The following is a 22,842-nucleotide window of genomic DNA, read 5'->3' as shown; positions in this document are numbered from 1 at the left end:
CCCATTTGCTGAGTATTGTCCTAGCAACAAGGCAACAGCAGGATCTGATCCCACCTCCCCACACACTCGCTTTAGCCCCACTCTCCATCGTGGGGGCCACAACTTTGTGACAATGACCTCATGCAGTGAGGTTTGTTGTTGAGCTATGGTTGCTGAATTCACTGCTAGACAGGGGACATCAAATGGAGCCCTCTCAGGAATAGGTAGTATGAGGCACCCATCCCCAGGAACAAGGATGACTGGTCCTCTTGTTAGTCACGATAGTACATGTTGTACTGCTTTGCTGCTGGCTTTCTGAAGATGAGAGTGGCACACTGTTTCAGACAGCAGGAAAAACCTGAGTTCGTCAGTCCTTTAGGCAAGTATAACTGGAAAGGCTCACAAGAAGATGCCTCTGGATATGTTTACCTCTGTGCCTCTGAGCAAAACATTTATGTGGTAACTCAAGGTGGCTTGTCTGACTACAAGGATGACCTAATTTCCAGAATAATAACAAAAATGTCCAATTAACCTGGATAAGGTAAATTGGCCCAGAGTGTGAGAGGAAGAGAAAACAAACACCACGTACCCCAGAACACACACACACACGCACACAGAGGCAACTTTGGCCTCACGCGAATATGATAGATTTGGACAGTCTAGTTCAAGGGAAACTCTTAGGGCAGCTCCAATAAGTCTTCCTGTCTTTCCAACTGTATAGAAAGAAGACTTGAAAGCGCTCCTGGGACCACTGCAGAGGTCTTACGAGAGCTCAGAATTAAAAGGGGTTTCTTGCACGGCTGGTAGAAGATACACAGCCTTTGGCCAAATGGAAACTCGATAACTTCTGACTAAATGACCCAACCAGGTAATCTCCTCCTAATGGCCATCAAGTGGAAAATTAAAAGGAAAAAGAATGCAATATGTAGAAAAGTGAGTCCCAGAGGCTGTTCTACCTGCTGCTTCAACTCCAAGAAGGCTCCTCTGGTCTCTGCGTTTTAAACCAGTTCAGCTGGAAGAGTGCCAGCCACCCTGCCAGCCACGCCTCGTTGGCCACCTCTGACATGTAGAAAGGCTGAAAATAGAAACTTGAGCCATTTTCTCTGCAGCTCAACCCTATAATTCTCTGTCTTTCTCCCCATTATGCCATAGATTTAAAAGTATTTGTCCCTTTTGTGATTTGGTTTTTGGGTTTTTTTTTTTTTAGGCAAGCATGACCACTGCACTACTTTTCTTTGGGAAACAGCTTTTTATGTAAAGAATGAAGTGCCTTTTTATTTGCTTTTCTCCCTATGTAGCTAGGCATGCATGCTACATTTTTTTCATGATGGCTTTTATACTTGGTTAAAATCACCCAGAAAAAATCAGTAGGGAAGAGTAGAGTATTTCCTTAGTTACCCATTGGCCATAGTAACTGAAGTCCATAGAAATCCATTTCCCATTTCCTACTATAAAATTTTATATGCATTTAAAATAATCACTTGGATGCGCTCGCTGTGTTTTCTTTTCAGCTTCTTTTCCAGCTTGAGGTATTTGATTTCCCTCAGTTGCTTTCTTGTTTAAAATAATTTTTTTTTTTTTACTAATAAATAAACACTCAATTCTGTTCATTAAGCCAGTGACCTTTGCGTTTTCTAATAAAGTTCTCCAAACCTGAAGCTAACACTTGACAATGCTTTGTTTGATAGGCACAAACAGATTAAATTGTCTGCCCTGGGATATCTTTTTCTCCCTGACTTAGAAGGATTCCCCCTACATTAGATGCTGGGCTACTTACAATCGTAACCACAAATTACTGCAGCTTGCCCTTTCCAGCCTTAAACCAATACAAATGCCCTTTCTGACACATCAGTGGAATAGAATTTCTCCAGAGCCCCCAGCCCTCATTCTCTAGATCCTCACTTTAGGGGACCTAATCTCAACCAGGCTGAACATTCTTTGCAAATCCCTAGAGGATCTCAAAGATCTGATCTAAAACTAGATTCCCAGGCATTACCTCCCATAGAATCTGACTCACTAGGTCTTATTGGGGTCCACGAATTGGCATTTTTCAACAACCTCCTGTCCCTGCCCCAAGCAAATGGTCCTTGGAACTCACTTTAACATACACCTCTCCAAGAGTGCTCATCTCAATGGCTTTTGATCAATGCTGTGTTCATTCATTTACCCAACAGTGACCTGCTGTGCGTAGGTTGTCCCTCAAGGGGCAGATAGATTTCACTCGGGCCCTACCCTCAAATACTAACTTATGGTCTAGCATGAAAAATGAGATGTGAGCATAAATGTCTACTCAAAGGGAGTAAGAGATTTGTCATAAGAAAAGAGTCCAGAAGAGGAAGAGGTAACTTGGAGCTGGAGAAGGCTGGGGAGCTTGAGAGCTTTGTGGGGAGGTGACATAGACACTGAATCTGAAAGAATGCATAGTGTCTGGGCACATGGAGGTAGAATAGGGGCTTCCCTGGTGGCTCAGTGGTAAAGAATATCCACTTACAATACAGGAGACACAGGAGACTCCAGTTCGATCCCTGGGTCGGGAAGATCCCCTGGAGGAGGGCATGGCAACCCACTCCAGTATGCTTGCCTGGAAAATCCCATGGAGAGAGGAGACAGGCAAGCTACAGTCCATAGGGTCACAAAGAGTCAGACACGACTGAAGTGACTAAGCACAAGCATGCAGGTAAAGAATAGAGGAGGCATTCTGGAACACAGCTGGTGCGAGCAATGGCTCAGAGTGGGTTAGTATGAGGAAGTAGGGGAAAGGAAGTCATTTAACAGGTGGGGAGCACAGGGAGCAAGAAAGGGCAGAAGGGCAAGCAAGCTTGGAGAAGAGAAAGTAAAAGTGAAAGTCGCTCAGTCGTGTCTGACTATTTGCAACCCCATGGGCTATACAGTCCATGGAATTCTCCAGGCCAGAATACTGAACCATTCCCTTCTCCAGGGATCAAACCCAGGTTTCCTGCATGGCAGGCAGATTCTTTACCAGCTGAGCCACAAAGGAAGCCCAAGAATACTGGAGTGGGTAGCCCATCCCTTCTCCAGAGGATCTTCCTGACCCAGGAATCAAACCGGGGTCTCCTGCATTACAGGCAGATTCTTTACCAACTGAGCTACCAGGGAAACCCTTAGAGAAGAGAGTTGTGGCCAATCCTGGAGAACTTGGAATGCCAAGTACAAGTTACAAGTTACCTTAGTTACAAGAGTGTGAAGTATACCTGGCAAAGTATGTGAGCAGAGTTGCAAGCAGTCCCAAGCTGCCCCCACCCTGTAGTCCTAAGATGATCCCAGAGTGTTGCAACATGGTTGCCCTGGGCATTTGTCCAAGAAGGTGAGAAGAAAGTCTGCTGAGGCTGACAGTGCCTTAGCCCCACTGTCCAGGAACCTCATACACGATTTCTCAGAATAAGACATCCAGCGTCAGCTCACACCTTGCTTTACAGGAATCCACTAAAGTCAGAAATGGACCAGGGCTTTCAGCAGTGGATTTTACCACCACAGAACCTGTAAATGCTCCTTGAGTTGGAAGGAAGAGAAACCATGTAGAGTGAGAATACTCCACGCTCTCACACTTTTATCCTCTTGAGAACACTGCTACATCTCCATCATGTACCACACACACACACACACACACACATTTAAAACTGTGCTATAATCTGCTGGAGGTTAAAAATAAGAACACAGCACTATTAAGACTAGACTTTCCCTGGCAAAATTTCCCATATCCAGTTTAATGAATAATTTTTATTCATGTGGATAGCACTTTGTAGACTTGCCAAGGGTTGCAATTTCCCTATCTAGACCATAACCTTGAAATGAATCATTCTTTCTGCAGTCTTAATAGCTCCACACACACCATACCACCACCCCCCTCAGATGCAGGTTGTCTCCATCCACAGCTGACCAACCACACATCATAGAAATCTGTGAAAATTCTTAATCAGAAGGCCAGTACCTCTGAATGCACTTCAGAATTACCAATAGCACAGAGTACATGAGCAAATTATACCAATAAATTCACCTCTTTTTCACCTTAGTCTAATCAGAAATACAAACAACCTGTGCCAGAGAGAAATGAATTACAGTCAGAAGCAGAGACCCGGAAGAAACTGATGGACATTAGGATTACTTGCCCAGGTGATGGGTCATTTCTCTGGGAAATCTAATCAGAGGCGATAATAACATGTGCTTTTTCAGGACAGGAGAGTTTTTTTTCTCTGCTTGCTTTGCAACAGCAGCTCAACCTTCAGCAAGTGCAGTATGTCTCTTGTGACATTTTTGCGCATCTAACATTATAAAGAGCCATTATATGGGGGAGTTAGGTATTCAGCGCCCACTGCTCTCTGTTGGTTTTACTGACAGGCTGTGCCAACAAACCAGAGAGTGGGTGCCTAGCCCTACGGCCATACTGGCCCATTCCTTGTGTGACCTGCTTATTGTGGATCAGGCTCTAGAAGAGGCCATGAAGAATGACCTAAATGCTCATACCCCCTTGGCATGAATGGGCACCGAACTATCTTCGGTTAGAGCCTCCTGTAACTATCTCTGCCTGTTTCATACAGGTGCACGGGAAAGCAGATAAAAATGGGGTGTGGGACTGGAGTTAACAATACTGTACTGTACACTGGCAAGTTCCTATGAGAGTAGAGCCTCAATGTTCCCACCATAACAACAACATTAAAAGAGTGAGGTGAAACGTGTGTGAAGTAATCTTATTCCAGTAGACATTTCATAACATACGAGTCTTTCAGATCGCTGTGTGCCTTAAACTCACAGAACGTTCAATTATATCTCAACACAGCTAGAATCAAAAAAAATTTTTTTAATTAAAAAATATGGAATGCAGACCTTCCATGAGTCAACACTGGTTTCTGTGGAGACCCGGAAATAGCTGCTGGCCAAGGCCGGCAGGACTTAGAGCAGTGATAAAGGATCTTTAGCAGGAGATCAGTTGGCAAGCTGGTTCCTGCTGGGAGGACAACTAGGACCTGCAAAAAATGTCCCTTTTTCCCCTGGGCCATGTGGGATGTCTGCCAAGGCTGCTGGCCCTGCCCCACCACCCACAGGCACAGCTTAAATGCTCATGGAGTTAACCCACATGTACACACACAAGCAAAGTGCCACTGGCTGGAAATAGAACACTGGAAATAGGGCTACCCTAGAAGGAGTCTCTGCAGATGCTTCAAGCTGGGATAAATCAGTGCTGGGAAACTTAGATTTCAGAATCCTGGAGCTAAGGGTCTAGAATTGTGCTTTTTGGTGTAGTAGCCGCTAATCACATGTGGCCACTAATGCTGGAAATTTTGAAAGCCTGAATTGAGATCGGAGCTGGGCTTTAAAGTCTAAAATATACAAGGGACTTTGAAGACTTAGCATGAAATATAGAATGCAAGAAATCTTGTGTATAATTTTTATACGATCAAGTGTTAAAATGAAAATATGTTGGATTATGCATGCATGCTAAATCACTTCAGTCATGTCCTACTCTTTGTGACGCTACGTACTTGTAACTTGCCAGGCTCCTCTGTCCATGGGATTCTCCAGGCAAGAATATTGGAGTGGGTTGCCATGCCCTCCTCCAGGGGATCTTCCCGACCCAGGAATCTAACCTGCATCTCTTACATCTCCTGGATTGGTGGGCGGGTTCTTTACCACTAGTGTCACCTGGGAAGCCCATGTTGGATTATACTAGATTCTTATTGCTAGTGTAACAAATTACTACTAAATTTACTGGCTTAAAGCAACACCAATTTCTTTATATGACAGTCATGGAGGTCAGAAATCCAAACTGGGTCTCACTGAACTGAAATCCAGGTGTGCTCCTCTGTAGGCCACAGGGGAGAAGGTGTTTCCTTGTCTTTTCCAGTGTCTAGAGGCTGCCCACAGTCCTTGGCTCATGGACCCCTTCATCTATCTCCAAAGCCCACAGGGTTCCACCTGTCTGGCCATTCTTCTCTGACTACAGTCAGAAAAGAATCTCAGCTTTTAACAGTTCATGTGATTAGCTCTTCCCTGGTGGTTAAGAGGTTAAAGCGTCTGCCTCTAATGCAGGAGACCTGGGTTCGATCCCTAGGTTGGGAAGATCCCCTGGAGAAGGAAATGGCAACCCACTCCAGCACTCTTGCCTGGAGAATCCCATGGACTGAGGAGCCTGGTGGGCTACAGTCCATGGGGTTGCAAAGAGTCGGACACGACTGAGCGACTTCACTAGAACAGGCCCAGATAATCCAGAACAATCTAGATTTATCTCCCCTTCTCAAGGTCCTTCACTTAATCATATCTGTTAAATCCCTTGTATCCTATAGGGTAACATACCACAGGTGGCAAAATTAGAATGTGAACATCTTTGGAGGCCCGTTACTCTGCCTTCCACATGGAATGAAATACAATATATTATTAGGATTAAATTCATCAGCTTCTTTTTTACTTTTTTAATGTGTCTACTAGAAAAAATTTAAGTTGCATGTGTGGCTCTCATGTTATATTTCTTCTGGACATTGCTATTCTAGGACTTTTTAATCACCAAAATTCACTACATGGATCACTGTAGGGTGCCCAGACCTTGTCTAGGGCACATGGGTACAGCCCTGAGGTGACTTCCACTCCTAGGGCACAGCTACATGGCATATACAGTATGCTCCCAGAGTGACAACAGGCCGATTTGCCAGGGTGTAGGGAGAAGGGGACGACAGAGGATGAGATGGCTGGATGGCATCACTGACTCGATGGACATGAATCTGAGTGAACTCCGGGAGTCGGTGATGGACAGGGAGGCCTGGCGTGCTGCGATCCATGGGGTTGCAATGAGTCAGACACGACTGAGCGACTGAACTGAACTGAGGTCTAGTTTACACTGTGGTCCCAGCAAAATTAGTACCAGTGCTTTGGCTCACTCAAAATGCTATGCTTTGGATGATGCATTAAATGCTTGTCCTGCTCATGTGTACTAGCTGCTCACATTATCAAGCAGAGCCTCCACTCGATTTGCTCATGGAAGTCATGGGTTTACATCGGTCTTCACATCCCATCCCACTGGACTGTCTTGGTCTTCCTCATTAGCATGGCTCCATCAGCAAGTACAGCTGACACATCACACTAGTCAGCTGTAAGCTAATCAGTTTCTGAGTTTTTACACTTTGTTATTAAATTACAAAATAGCACTATAATTATAAAAATAAATTCCTATAAAAATCCATAATGTAGAACATGTGTGTATCCTATAACTCTCCACACATGTCCCCATAGATACCAGTGTCAATAGTTTGCCAAATATTCCTTCAGATATTCTCTTCTCTGTGCAACAGTTTTGGTTGAAGAGTCTCAGTTCAGTGAAACAAGTGTGAGGCTGATTCATTAACAGGCTCTCCATGCCCATACAGTATCAGGAAGACTGAATCTAGTTCAGCCAGTTAAACTCAATTGTCCAGTAACGATTAAATCCAGTTTAAATTTAATCTCTTTCTTTAGTTAACTAACACTGAGTGAAATTCAGAAAGTATAATTATTAGTGCTCAGTTCAAAGTCTCAGTCCAGAGGTTTGTCTGAAGATGCTAGAAGCAGAGAAGGGAATGTCAGACCCACTTTCCCAGGCCCCCTATTCTCCACTCCAGTGCAACTTTTATTGGTGTGTGTGTGTGCATTTGGAGGGAGTACCCCCCTTTCTGCTGGTCACTGCTACCGCTGTGCAGCAGTGGACATGGAAAGGTGGTGCTGTCTATTGAATGGTTGGTCCCACAGTGAAGTCTTCTGCCCAGCATGTTTTTGTTTAGGCAGTAAGGGCTACCAGGCAGTGTGCTCACTCATGGGGCCCAAGACATGGCACCATTGCTTTTCCTCTCCTTTCTAAACCACCCCAGTGGTAGGCACTGTACCTCTCTAAGATACACATCTTCCACTTGATCAGGTGCATCCCCCTCACCCAACATCCTCAGTCCTCAATTTTCACAAAGGAATCTCCCACCTGCTCTACTGTACTCCCCTGGGAACTGGGGGAGGGAAGAGGCTGGTGAACCAAGGGTCTAACCAGCACCTCCAATCCCACAATTCTTTAAGGGGTTTTACTTGTTGAGACAACCCACAAATTCCAGGAGCAGTGTGGGCCTGATGGCTGGGCTCCAGGGTTACCCTCAAACCTCAGAAGCAAATTTTGAATGTCCTTTCAGAGGAGTTCAGGTCTTTAGAGCATTAGCTGCCCATACTCTTTTCTTGGCCTTGCAATAAACACTACACTTTCCTTCACCCCAACCCAGTGTCAGTAGATTGACTTTACTGTGCACAGATAAGTTGACACCTGTTTGATTCATTAGTATGAATATTACTGTCCCAAGAATCCTGTTGCCCCCTGTCTGCCTCCTTCTCCAGCCATCATTGTAAATGGAACAGGTGGTAATATTAAGTTCTTCTGGAACCCACTTCAGAAAGCCTGTGTGGTTGCTGGATGCTGAGAATCTCTCATTGTCACCTGGGGCTGATTCCTCAAGAATATGTAAACTTGGAAGGAACAGAAAAGTTTCTCCACAGGATTTACCCTTTCTGCACATTCTAATGGACTTCCCCAGTGGCTCAGTGATGAAGAATCTGCCTGCAATGAAGGAGTCACAGGAGAAGCAGGTTCAGTCCCTGGGTCGGGATGATCCCCTGGAGGAGGGCATGGCAACCCATTCCAGTGTACTCACCTGGAAAATCCCTTGGACAGAGAAGCCTTGTGGGCAACAGTCCATGGGGTTGCAAAGAGTCGGACACAACTGCAGCAACTTAGCGCACATACACACATCCTAACAGATTTTTCTACTAAGGTGTCCCTCCAGACAAATTCTCTCAAGTCCTAGCATTGGAATGAAATCTACACAATTACTTCAATTGTAAAGTAAAACACACATAATAATTTCCAGTGTTTATGTAACTGCAACTTAAAGGCAAAACAAAAGAATACTGACAGAAGAAATGAAATTATGCAAACTCTGGCCAGATTATACCCATTATAAACAAACAAGTCACAAATTGTCTAAGGGAGAAGTGATGCCCCAAGTCACTCAGTGACTGCCTTTGCAGCACTCAGCTGCTGGCAAGACCAAAACATAAATAAAACTCACCAGAAATGTTATAACATGGAGTCACAGAAATTGACCAGAGAGAACCAAAAACAACAACAACAAAAAGACAAACTATAAGAAGGGAAAGACAAGGGTTCCAGAGAATCAACTCAAAAAGTGAAACATCCAATGAAGAGAAATTCTAAAAAAGAGAATGAAAAAAGTGGAGGTGCAGAAATTATGAATAATCATAACAATAATGATAATATACTTCAGATTGAAAATTTTCTGCACAGAAAGTGAAGAATCATGAAAACTGAATTTCAAAATGAAATCCTAAGAGAAAAATGATGACTCATGCAAAGAACTGGCCATCAAGTTAACATCAGCTTGAAGATACAAGGCGCAATGCCTTCAAGAGTTCTAAATGAAAGTGATTCTCAACCTAGAACTCTATCTAGTCAAAATCAATCAAAGAAAATGAAGGAAATACTTTTAGATAGGTTCTCAAAAATTTACTTTTTAAGAAAGTTAAATGGCAGCAAATATTGAAATAGTTAAAAACACTTTTAAGCATTTGCCTTTGGGAAGTAGGATATAGAGTAAAAAAGGAAGGGAATTTTTAGTACTAATATTTTAATAAATCTTGTAAAATATACATTAGTTATCATACTTTATTATTTTTTCAATTATATTATAAGAATAAGGTGACTAACAAGAATTATCAAAAAAGACTATTGACTCAAATATATCGGGTCTGATCTGTTCCAGATTTCCCATATTCAGTTATCTTAATGATTTTTTCCATATACAATATAATGTGTGTGTGTGTGTGTGTGTGTTAGTCGTTTAGCCATGTCTGACACTTTCCAACCCCATGGACTGTAGCCCACCAGGGTCCTATGTCCATGGGACTTCCCAGGCAAGGATACTGGACTGGGTAGGCATTCCTTTCTTCAGGTATATTATGGAATATTGAATATGATATAATATTTAGGAAGTTTAAAACATATCTAGTGAAATTTCTGAAGATTCCTGAAGCTGCCTGGGCATCCGGGGCTTGCCCAGCTGCTCACATCCCCACAGTTGGTGGTGGCCTTGGGTTCTGCCCCTGTGGTGGCCCAGGGAGCCACTAAGTGTGATGATGGGACAGGACTAATTAAAAGAATTCACTATATATCTTAGGACTTTTTACTAGAGCCTTGGGAGATAGTTCATGGGAGGTATGGGATTTCATTTTCTGGACATTGACCTGGTATCTGTGAACATCTCTTTGAACTTGGTTATAGATTTGCTCTTCAGAGAGGAGCCTGGTAGGCTACAGTCCATGGGGTCGCAAAGAGTTGGACACAACTGAGCGACTTCACTTCACTTCCTTTCAGATAAAAATGAATGCCATGTCTAAGTCAGCACTGAAAACGTGGAGTTTAGAAGATGTTTGCAAAGTGGAGTCAACTCACAGATCAAACCCTGAGCTTTTGGAGTGGAAGCACTGTCTCCAAGACACTTGACTACCAGAGAACTAACCCTAGGGAGTATCAAATAGTGAGAACTCACATAAAAGAAACCACTTTAATACAAGACCTGGCATCACACAACCACCAGTAGCACCCTGTGCAGGAAGCCTCATCTAAACAACAAACAAAACAAAAATACAAACCCAAGCATCAGCAGATAGGTTTACTACTTCACTCAGCCTTGCCCATCAGAGGAAAAAGAAACAAAGAAACAAACAAAAACTCAGCACAAATCTCACCCTATAAGAAGCTTACACAAACCACTGGACCACCTTAGGAGGGCAGAAACCAAAAGGAAGAAAGAATTCAACCTTGAAACCTGGGAAAAGGAGACCTCAAACGTAATAAGTTAAAAAAAATAATGAAAAGGCAGAGAAATACTACACAAATGAAGGAACAACTAGAAACACAGAAGTCCAAATAAATGAAGAGGAAATAGGCAAACTACCTGAAAAAGAATTCAGAATAATGATAGTAAAGATGATCAAAAACCTTGAAAACAAAATGGAAGAAATTCAAGAGTCAATTAACAAAGACCTAGAAGAATTAAAGAATAAGATGCAGAGACAAACAACACAGTTACTGAAATTAAAAATACTCTAGAAAGAATCAACAGCAGAATATCTGAAGCAGAAGAACGAACCAGTGAGCTGGAAGATAAAATAATGGAAATAATTTCTAAAGAGCAGAATAAAGTAAAAAGAATGAAAAGAACTGAGGATAATTCCAGAGACCTCTGGGACAACATCAAATGCACCAACATTCGAATTACAGGGGTTCCAGAAAAAGAAGAGAAAAAGAAAGGGTATGAGAAAATGTTTGAAGTGATTATAGTTGATAATTTCCCCAACATGGAAAAGGAAATAGTCAATCAAGTTCAAGAGGCACAAAGAGTCCCAAACAGGGTAAATCCAAGGAGAAACACACCAAGACACATACTAATCAAACTAACAAACACTAAACACAAAGAAAGAATATTAAATGCAGCAAGGGAGAAGCAACATGTAACATGCAAGGGGAACCCCATATGCTTAGCAGCTGATCTTACAGCAGAAACTCTGCAGGCCAGAAGGGAATGGCAAGATATATTTAAATTACTAAAAGTGAAAAATCTACAACCAAGATTACTGTATTTGGCAAGGATCTCATTCAAAATTGATGGAGAAATAAAAAGCTTTTCACACAAGCAAAAGTTAAGAGAACTCAGTACCACCAAACCAGCTTTACAACAAATGTTAAAGGGACTTGTATAGTCAAGAAATATAACAGAAGAAAAAAAATCTACAAAATCAACCACAAACAATTAGAAAATGGCAATGGGAACATATATATCAATAATTATTTTAAATGTAAATGGATTAAATGCTCCAACCAAAAGACACAGACTGGCTGAATGGATACAAAAACAAGACACTTATATATGCTGTCTACAAGAAATGCACTTAAGACCTCAAGACACATATAGACTGAAAGTGAGAAGATGGAAAAATATATTCCATGCAAATGGGAAGCAAAAGAAAGCTGGAGTAGCAATCCTCATATCAGACAAAATAGACCTTAAAATAAAGAAGATTACAAGAGATAAAAAAGGACACTACATAATGATCAAGGGATCAATCCAAGAGGAAGACATGACAATTGTAAATATCTATGCACCCAACATAGGAGCACCTCAATACAGAAGACAAACACTAACAGACATAAAAGGAAAACCTGATGTAACACAATAATAGTAGGAGACTTTAACGCCCCACTCACACCAATGGACAGATCATCAAAACAGAAAATTAATAAGGAAACACAAGTCTTAAATGATACTTTAGATGAGATGGATCTCATTGATATCTTCAGGACATTCCATCCAAATGCAGAAGAATACACCTCCTTCTCAAGTGCACGTGGAACATTCTCCAGGATAGATCATATCTTGGGTCACAAATCAAACTTCAGTAAATTTAAGAAAATTGAAGTTGTATCAGGCATCTTCTCTGACCACAACGCTGTGAGACTAGATATCAATTACAAGAAAAACCTGTAAGAAACACAAACACATGGAGATTAAACAACGCATTTCTAAATAACCAACAGGTTACTGAAGAAATCAAAAGGGAAATCAAAATATTTCTAGAAACAAATGACAATGAAAACATGACAACTCAAAATCTATGGCATGCAGCAAAAGCAGTTCTAAGAGGGAAGTTTATGGCAATACAACCCTACATCAAGAAATAAGAAAAATATCGAATAGACAACCTAACTTTACACCTAAAGCAACTGGAAGCAGAAGAAGAAGAAAAAAATCAAAATTAGTAGAAGGAAAGAAATCATAAAGATCTGAGTAGAAATAAATGAAAAAGAAATGAAAGAAACAACAGTAAAGATTAATAAAACTAAAATCTGGTTCTTTGAGAAGATAAACAAAATTGACAAACCTTTAGCCAGACTCATCAAGAGAAAAAGAGAGACAAATCAAATCAACAAAATTGGAAATGAAAAAGGAGAGGTTACAACAGACAATACAGAAATACAAAGGACTATAGGAGACTATCACAAACAACTGCATGGCAATAAAATGGATAACCTGGAAGAAATGGACAGGTTCTTAGCAAAGTCCAATCTTCCAAGACTGAACCAGGAAGAAATGGAAATTATGAACATCCCAATTACAAGCACTGAAATTGAAGCTGTGATCAAAAGTCTCCCAAAACACAAAAGCCCAGGACCAGATGGCTTCACAGGAGAATTCTATCAAACATTTAGACAGGAGTTAATGTCTATCCTTCTAAAACTCTTTCAAAACATTGCAGAGGAAGGAACACTTTCAAACTCATTCTACGAGACCACTATCAGCCTGATACCAAAACCAGACAAAGACAACACACAAAAAAGAAAACTATAGGCCATTATCCCTGATGAACATAGATGCAAAAACCTCAACAAAAATTTTTTGCTAAAAAATTTTAGCAAACAGAATTCAGCAATACATCAAAAAGCTCAAACACCATGATCAAGTTGTGCTTATTCCAGGAAAGCAAGGATCATTCTATATATGCAAATCAATCAAAGTGATATACCATATTAACAAATTGGAAGATAAAAACCATATGATAACCTCAATAGATGCAGAAAAAGCCTTTGACAAAATTCAGCACCGATTTATGATTATAATTCTTCTAAAATGGGCATAGAAGGAACCTACCTCAACACAGTAAAGGCCATATATGATAAGCCTACAGCAAACATTAGTCTCAATGGCAAAAAACTGAAAGCATTCCTCCTGAGATCAGGAACAAGACAAAGGTGTCCAATTTCACTACTATTAATCAACATAGTTCTGGAAGTCGTAACTACAGCAATCAGAGAAGAAAAAGAAATAAAAAGAATGCAGATCAGGAAAGAAGTAAACCTCTCACTGTTTGCAGATAACATGATACTGTACATAGAAAACCATAGAGATAGTATTAGAAAATTACTAGAGCTAATCAGTGAATTTAGCAAAGTTGCAGGATGCAAAATCAATACACAGAAATCACTTGTATCTATATACTAATAATCAAAAATCAAAAAGAGAAATTAAGGAATCAATCCCATTCACCATTTCCACAAAAAGAATTAAATATCTAGGAATAAACTTACCTAAGGAGACAAAAGAACTATACACAGAAAATTATAAGACACTGATGAAAGAAATCAAAGACAACATAAACAGAAAGAGAGATATTTCATGTTCCTAGGTAGGAGGAATCAATATTGTGAAAATGACTATACTACCAAAGGTAATCTACGGATTCAATGCAATCCTTTTCAAATTACCAATGGCATTTTTCACAGAACTAGAACAAAAAAACTTCACAATTCATATGGAAACACAAATGACCCCAAATAGCCAAAGCAGTCTTGAGAAAGAAGAATAGAGCTGGAGAAATCAACCTTCCTGACTTCAGGTTATACTACAAAGCTATAGTCATCAAGACAGTATGGTACTGGCACAAAAACAGAAATATAGACCAATGGAACAAGATAGAAAGCCCAGAAATGGATACCTTATGGTACCTTATTTTTGACAAAGACAAGAATATACAATGGGCAAAAACAGCTTCTTCAATAAATGGTGCTGGGAAAACTGGACAGCTACATGGAAAAGAATGAAATTAGAACACTTCCTAACACCATACACAAATATAAACTCAAAATGGATTAAAGACCTATATATAAGACCAGAAACTATTAAACTCTTAGAGGAAAACATAGGCAGAATACTTGACGACATAGATCAAAGCAAGATCCTCTATGATCCACCTCTTAGAGTAACGGAAATAAAAGCAAAAGTAAACAAGGGGACCTGATTAAATTTAAAAGCTTTTGCACAGCAAAGGAAACTATAGCAGGGGAAAAGTAAACCCTCAGGATGGGAGAAAATAATAGCAAATGAAGCAACTGACAAAAAACTAATCTCAAAAATATACAAGCAACTCCTGGAGCTCAATTCCAGAAAAATAAATGACCCAATCCAAAAATAGGCCAAAGAACTAAATAGACATTTCTCCAAAGAAGACATACAGATGGCTAACAAACACATGAAAAGATGGTTCACATCACTTATTATTAGAGAAATGCAAATCAAAACCACAATGAGATATCACCTCACACCAGTTAGAATGGCCCTCATCAAAAAGTCTACAAACAATAAATACTGGAGAGGGTACGGAGAAAAGGGAATGCTCTTGCACTGTTGGTGGGAATATAAATTGTACAGCCACTATGGAAAATGGTATGAAGATTCCTTTAAAAACTAGGAATAAAACCACCATATGACCCAGCAATCCTACTCCTAGGCATATACCCTGAGGAAAGCAAAATTGAAAAAGACACATGTATCCTATTGTTCACTGCAGCACTATTTACAATAGCTAGAACATAGAAGCAATCTAGACGTCCATTGACAGATGAATAGATGAAGAAGTTGTGGTACATATACACAATGAAATATTAGTCATATAATGGAACACATTTGAATCAGTTCTGAGGATGAACCTAAAACCTATCATACAGAGTAAAGTGAGTCAGAAAGAGAAAGATAAATATCACATTCTAATGCGCATATATGGAATCTAGGAAAATGGTACTGAAGAATTTACTTACAGGGCAGTAATGGAGAAACAGACAGAAAATAGACTTATGCACATGGGGAGAGGTGAAGAGAGGATGAGATATATGGAAAGAGTAAGTAAACTTACATTACCATATGTAAAATAGAAACTTACATTACCATATGTAAGATAGACAGCCAACAGGAATTTGTTGTATGGCTCAGGAAACTCAAAGAGGGGCTTTGTATCAACCTAGAGGGGTGGGATGGGGAGGAGATGGGGGGGAGGTTCAAAAGGGAGGGGATATATGTATACCTATGGCTGATTCATGTTGAGGTTTGACAGAAAACAATAAAATTCTGTAAAGCAATTATCCTTCAATAAAAAAATAAAGTAAAAAGAAAAAAAAACATATCCAGTCATTAAAGCCCTTTATTAAGATCCCCTGGAGAAGGAAATGGTAACCCACTCCAGTATTCTTGCCTGGAGAATCCCATGGATGGAGAAGCCCAGTAGGCTACAGTCCACGGGGTCACAAAGAGTCGGACATGACTGAGCGACTTCACCTTCACCTTCGCCTTCGCCTTCACCTTCACCTTAACATGCAAATCAACTGTTCAATCATAAACATGTACCATATGGCTTTGATGTTTCTTATGTTTAAAATGAGAGGTGAAGTTACCATTATAAGAAGAATGTTATAAGAATGTTATAAGAAGAATGCTGTTTAAATTTTTTCCTTTAGAACTTTAAGCGTTTTTCTAAATTTTCTTCAATTAAAATAGACTGCTTTTCTAATCAGAAAAAAGTTTAAAGGAGAGACTTTTTAAAAGATGATGTATTTGAGTTTAAAAATAGATTCAAATGCTGTTATGATAAATACATAAATTTAACTAGAAAAGAAAGAATCTAAAAGAGGAAAATATTTTTTTAAAGAGAGAGAATAGAAAGGAACAATATCCCTGTATCATACAAGTACATTTGGTTTTTCTAAGAGACTCAAACCTAACATAACACATTCCAAAAGAATTTATTTCACATGTTTTGTTGTATGAGATTCTCAACAATGTTACTCAAAATGCTAGGCCGTGGGCTAAGGATGGGAAACTCTCCATTACCTAAAGCCTGCTCGTTGTGATGGTAAATGTTATAATATAAAATGAAAAGAAGCACTGGGCTGCTTCCTCCCTAATGCAGAATCCCAAGCAGGAGGGAAAGAGAAGAGAGTAAAGCGATGACAAAACTCCCTTCCTTCTGAAACTGTTGCCTGTGTATGGACAATGAATCTACAAAAAGCTGCCAAGAGTCCCTGTGAACATGTGGCTCTTCTTTGCCCAGCAAGGCTGTTACACAGAGAATTACTGAGAGTTTCATGTCAACAGGTGACTTGATGGAACCCTTTTCCCTCACCTGTAATTTACTTAAATGCCAAGAATCTTAATGCTGACTGTCAACAGCTCCATGTAACATTTAACACGTGACCTCACTTGAGTCCCTATCTCACTTTAAGTACTTTAAAAATGCATTATCATCTCACCTCAATTTACTGCAGGATCTTAAAGAAATACCGTTTCTTGAAATGAATTGTTACATAAATCACAGCTGCAAAGTGCTATGACAAAGCCAGCCTGATTGCCCAACACCCCAGAGCACACATAAAGGCAGGAAATCTGCTCTGAAAACAAAGAGAAGACATGTCTGTCTGTTACAGAATTCCCAGCATCAAGCCATGCCATTGAAGGGTTTCAAAAATTCCTGTTGGGGCTTCCCTGGTAATCCAGTGGTTAAGACTTTGCCTTTGATTCCTGGTCCGACAGCTAAGATCCCACATGCCTTGTGGCCCAAAATACCAAAACATAAAACAGAAGCAACACTGTAACAAATTCAATAAAGACTTTTTAATAAATGGTCCACATTTTAAAAAAATCTTTAATAAAAAAATTCCTTCCTTAAAAAACTAGGAATAAAACTACCATATGACCGAGCAATCCCACTACTGGGCACATACCCTGAGGAAACTGGAATTGAAAAAGGCACATGTACCCCAATGTTCATTGCAACACTATTCACAATAGCTAGAATATGGATGCAACCTAGATGTCTATCAGCAGATGAATGGATAAGAAAGTTGTGGTACATATACACAATGGGATATAACTCAACTAAAAAAAAGAATGCATTTGAGTCAGTTCTAATGAGGTGGATGAACCTAGAACCTATTATAGAGTGAAGTAAGTCAGAAAGAGAAAGACAAATATCATATATTAACAAATATATATAGAATCTAGAAAGATGGTACTGACCATCCTACATGCAGGGCAGCAAAGGAGACACAGATGTAAAGAACAGACTTTTGGACTCAGTGGGAAAAGGAGCAGGTGGGATGATTTGGGACAATAGCATTGAAACATATACATTAACATATGTAAAATAGACAGCCAATGGTAGTTTGGTGTATGATGCAGGGAACCCAAAGCTGGTGCTCTGTGACAACCTGGAGGGATGGGAAGGGAGGTGGGAGGGGATTGGGAAGGGAAGTGGGAGGAGATTCAGGAGGGAGGGGACACATGACTATGGCCAATTCATGTTGATGTATGGTAAAAACCATCACAATATTGTAAAGTCATTATCCAATTAAAATAAATAAATATGTTTTTAAAAAATAAAATTAAAAATTCCTGTTTAAAAGTAAAATGCAGGTTTCTGGGGCTTCTTGATACGTTCTGCAAATCACCACACAACCACCTGGTCCAAGTGGTGGGGAAACGTGGAGAATGGCCCTGGAAGCTGGGATGATTTCAGCACCTCAAGACTGCCTCAAATAGAGGGATGTGGCTTAATTGTCCCCAGGATGCTGGGTCTAATATCCAAGAGCACTTACACCAGAGCACCTTGGACAAAGGTCTGAAAAGACGGCTGTATTGAGCCTGAAGCAGACCCTCTGGTATGTATGTATCGTATGTGTTAGTTTCTCAGTGTGTCTGACTCTTTGCGACCCCATGGACTATAGCCCCCGCCAGGCTCCTCTGTCCATGGAATTCTCCAGGCAAGAATACTAGAGTGGGTTGCCATTCCCTTCTCCAGGGGATCTTTCCAACCCAAGGATCAAACCTGGGTCTCCTGCATTGCAGGCAGACTCTTTACCATCTGAGCTAGCTGGGAAGCCCAGATCCTCTGGTACCTTCAGGTAAAAGTTTTCCCAAAGGGTCTTCAATTGTAACCTGCTTGGTCCCAGGAAGAGCACAGGCTCTGAGGAATCCCAAAAGGCACTGGAAACACCAAAATAGAGCATCATCAGCTCCCATGGCATAAAAACTACCCCGGATGTTTTATGGCATAAATTATAATTAAACTCCCCAGAAGAACCCAGTGCTTCCTGGAGGCCATGCCCAGCCCCTCGAACCTGCCTTCCACAGCCACCACATTCTGACAGGCATGAATCAGAACCTTTCCCTGAGTCCTGCCAGTACCCTGCAGGAAACTCAAATGTCTGCCCAAGGGCTTCAATTTCCCTCATGCTCTTCCTCCATCCCTATTGCCCATCACACCCCCCAGGGGTGTCCAGTGCTCCAGCCTAGTGACCCAACTCATCACCAACCAGACTCCTCCACTTCTGAGATTGCTTTCCACGCTGAAGCCTACCAAACTACGAAGCAGCTTTCAACTAGTCTCCCCTGATGAAGTAAGAAGTGCTTGCCTGTTCCTCTGTCCCCATGGTCCCCACAGCAGGGACGTGAATAGTATCACACGTCTTCTACTGCTTTTCTCATGTATCTACTCTCCTGACCTGGTGGAAAGGCCGATGACTATCCCTTTTCCAGTCCAACTATGCTTCCCTTTCCCTGATCAGCTGGGGCTCACAGAATCCAGAGATGGGCAGGGAATCTCTCAGCATCTGCTTCCTGGCTGCTCTTGCTCCTTGCAGAGAGCTAGGGGTCTGCTGTGTGGCCCCCTCATTGCTCCTCCAGAGACGGGTTTCCTGAGGCAGGCTCCTGGCCCAGCCAACTGCATAGCACCTTCTGTGCCCCCGGGTCCTACCACTTGAGGAGCCAGGCTTCATGCTCTTCGGGCCTTGTCACTTGGACCTGAGCTCTGATCCGTTTCAGGCCCTGAAATCCAACCTCAGCTTGGGGCCAGCCTGCTTTTCCAAACCAGAAAGCACAAGGCCTTTGTCCATTTGCTTTTCCTTAACTAAGGGGATTAATCGCCAGCGAGGAGTCATCTGATGGGTCCAAGGGTCAGATCCCAGATCTTAGAATAGGAAAAAGTTGTTTATACTTAAGGAAGGGAAGGAGGATACAGAATAAAGTTGGTATAGGTACACTATAAGTGCAATGTTTGGTTACCACTTCTATAAAACAGGACTCTTTCGTTATATGTGTTTATTCATCAAACATTTAGGGAGTGGCTATGGGCCCATTAGAGTGCTAGACAATGGCAGTCACAGAAACTGCCCTCAGGTAGGTATCTGGAAGCACCTGGAGAACAGCCATCAAAGAAACTCCTTCCATCAACCATGAGGAAATGCTATTCATTATCTCTTAAAACCACTCATTATTATTTGTCTGTAGGCACACAGTATAAATTTCCATATCTTAAATTACCTATTCGTTACTTTGCTTTTTAGAGAGGGCTGTAGATCTGATTTCCTTGGGGTAGAGCCCTCTAGGAACTCAGGTCTAAAAATCACATGAGTTTTCCTGGATTTGGGGCTAAGAATCTTTAAACTCTGTCACTCACATCACTTGATGCCTCTAACATAAGAATCATAGGTGGCAAGCCTGCATGTTCTCTGATTACATTTATAAAGAAAGAAAGCAAAGCTCGGAGAAGTTAATTTCCAAATAGGGAGGCAATCCACAGGGAAAGGGCCAGATTCTAACCAATAAGAAACTCATTGTCTCCAATTCCAAAACCTATTTCCAACAGGAAGCTGAAAGAAAGCCAGAAGCACTGAACCTCTGAGGGAAGGAGTTTAAGAGGTAGGAGTATTGTGGTCATCAGAGTGAGATTTGCTGTGAAGCTCATAAAGCATCAACTTCAGGGCCCTGCACTTACATAAGCTCCTTTGAGTGCATGCTTAGTGTCCAACTCTGCGACCGCATGGGCTGCAGCCCACCAGGCTCCTCTGTCCATGGGATTTCCTAGGCAAGAATACTGGAGTGAGTTGCCATTTCCTTCTCTATAAGCTCCTTTGGAGGTTCGTAATATGAAAAGGTAACCCTTCATAAGCATTTCCATCAGGAGAGTGTCATTTCTCACTTGTTTTAAATTTGTAATTTGTTGGATTCTATTTTCTCACCTTAAATAAGTATTTGTTCAAAATTAAAAATTTGCTGAAAATTTAACAAGTCTTTTCCTTAAATAGGGGACTTCCCTGGTGGTCCTAAGTCTGCACAGTCCCAATGCAGGGGGCCCAGATTCGAGCCCTGGAAGGGAACTAGATCCCACATGCCTCAATGTGCCACAGCTAAGACCTGGTGTAGCCAGATGAATTAATTAACTTAAAAAACAGCTCCTCCTCCCCGCCAGCCACTGCCTCCAGATTGCATAAGTTCCCAGCAACCCGGTTGCCCCACAGTCCTACATTTGTTTAGCAAGAGCAGAGTGGTCATGGGGTACTGAGTACAGAAAAGGAATTGCCAGCCTTAGAGACACCATCCCTCACCTCACTCATCAAAGACAGAAACACATAAGTAAATAGCATGTAAAGTTAACAAAAACACCTATTAATTGACTGACTTCCTACATATCGAAGGGGAAAACAAAGACATCAGTGCCTGGGGAAAATGTTATCAGGCAAGGAAATAACCACTGGTAAGTAAATTAACTGAGAACTCAAAAAACAGGAAAAGTCAGGAATTCTTAAGTGTAATACAGGAGGTTTCATGGTGATTATGCTAATTAGGTATTGAGAAATCTATAGAGCAGTGACTGAGTCCACAGGTCTAGACGGAGTTGGTTTATACAGCCCCATTGTTTATTGGTCAGGAAAGTCTTCAGTTAGGCCCAGAGAAGGTCTGATGTCCCCCAGGCTACTGAAGGCTGCTGGTCATTTATTAGCTTCAGTAGGATAGAACCAGCTATGAAGAAGCATGGCATTCTGTTTTAATAACTCCCGGGCAAGCGCTACGGGAAGAGGAAAATTTTCTTTGAACATACAGTAAGCCAGGAACAATAAGGCACTCAGCTTAGGGCTAATCCACCTGACAACCATGAGGGATATATATTATTAAGTGATTAAGTAAACTGAAAGGGCTTAAAACAGTGTCTGGCACACTTTATAGTTGGAAAAACTGGGATCCAAAGAGGTCAAGTAACTTTCTCAAGACCACCCAACTAACAGTGTTGGAGCTGGATTCCCAATTTAGAGCTCTCTGATTTTTCTTTAGCCAAAACTGACCTTTTGCACAGAAATCCCTGAATAAATGTCCCAGTTTCCTGGATTCCTTTGAAAGCTATTCTAGAAAAAGAATTTTGAGCATGAACTTATTCATCATCACAGGGCTATGATTTACATCACGGTTGTGGTCTTTGGATGTGAGTCTGGAAGTGGCAGGACCTCAATCCCATGAGCACAACCCTCTTCTTTCAGACCAATGACTGGAGAAGGGCCGCAGGACAGGACCAATTCTGAGTTTCTGTCCAGAGAACAGATGGCCCGGAGCACAGAAGACCCCAGTGAGGAAGATTATGTGTTTTCTAAAAGTGACCACCACTATATCTCCCATCCCATTTACTCTTCTGATGATGCCCACAATGTATTTTTTTTAATTTGACTTTATTTTTTAGAGCAGTTTTAAGTTTACAGAACAATTGCCCAGAATTTTCTAGGGACCCTTGCCTCCTGGCCCTTCCAAGACCCTGACAAGAGTTCTAAGAGTTCAAAATGTGGTCATGGGTTTTATAAAGTTTGCAAAAATTAGATTTTTAACCTTCATTGGTCAATTCCACAGTCTCATTCCACACTGTCTTTTTCTCCATCACATTTCCCTATATGGAGGGTGGTTTTAGAGTGGCCACAGGTATTTCTGAATACCACTGAAGGAGAGTTGGTGATACAAGTAGCTTGAGTTTAGCTTGGAATATGTTTACACAGTTCACGGTCACATTTGTATGTGGTTTAATCTTCCCTTTGTAGGGATGGCTTCCAGAAATACTCCAGCTGCCCACTGTGCTTACACCAAATATCATGGCATGAAGACCTAGGCCAGTGATTGTATCAGGAGA

The sequence above is a fragment of the Budorcas taxicolor genome, chromosome 8, assembly GCF_023091745.1.
Source record: "Budorcas taxicolor isolate Tak-1 chromosome 8, Takin1.1, whole genome shotgun sequence".
Classification (NCBI taxonomy): Eukaryota; Metazoa; Chordata; class Mammalia; order Artiodactyla; family Bovidae; genus Budorcas; species Budorcas taxicolor.
This window is presented reverse-complemented; position numbering follows the sequence as displayed.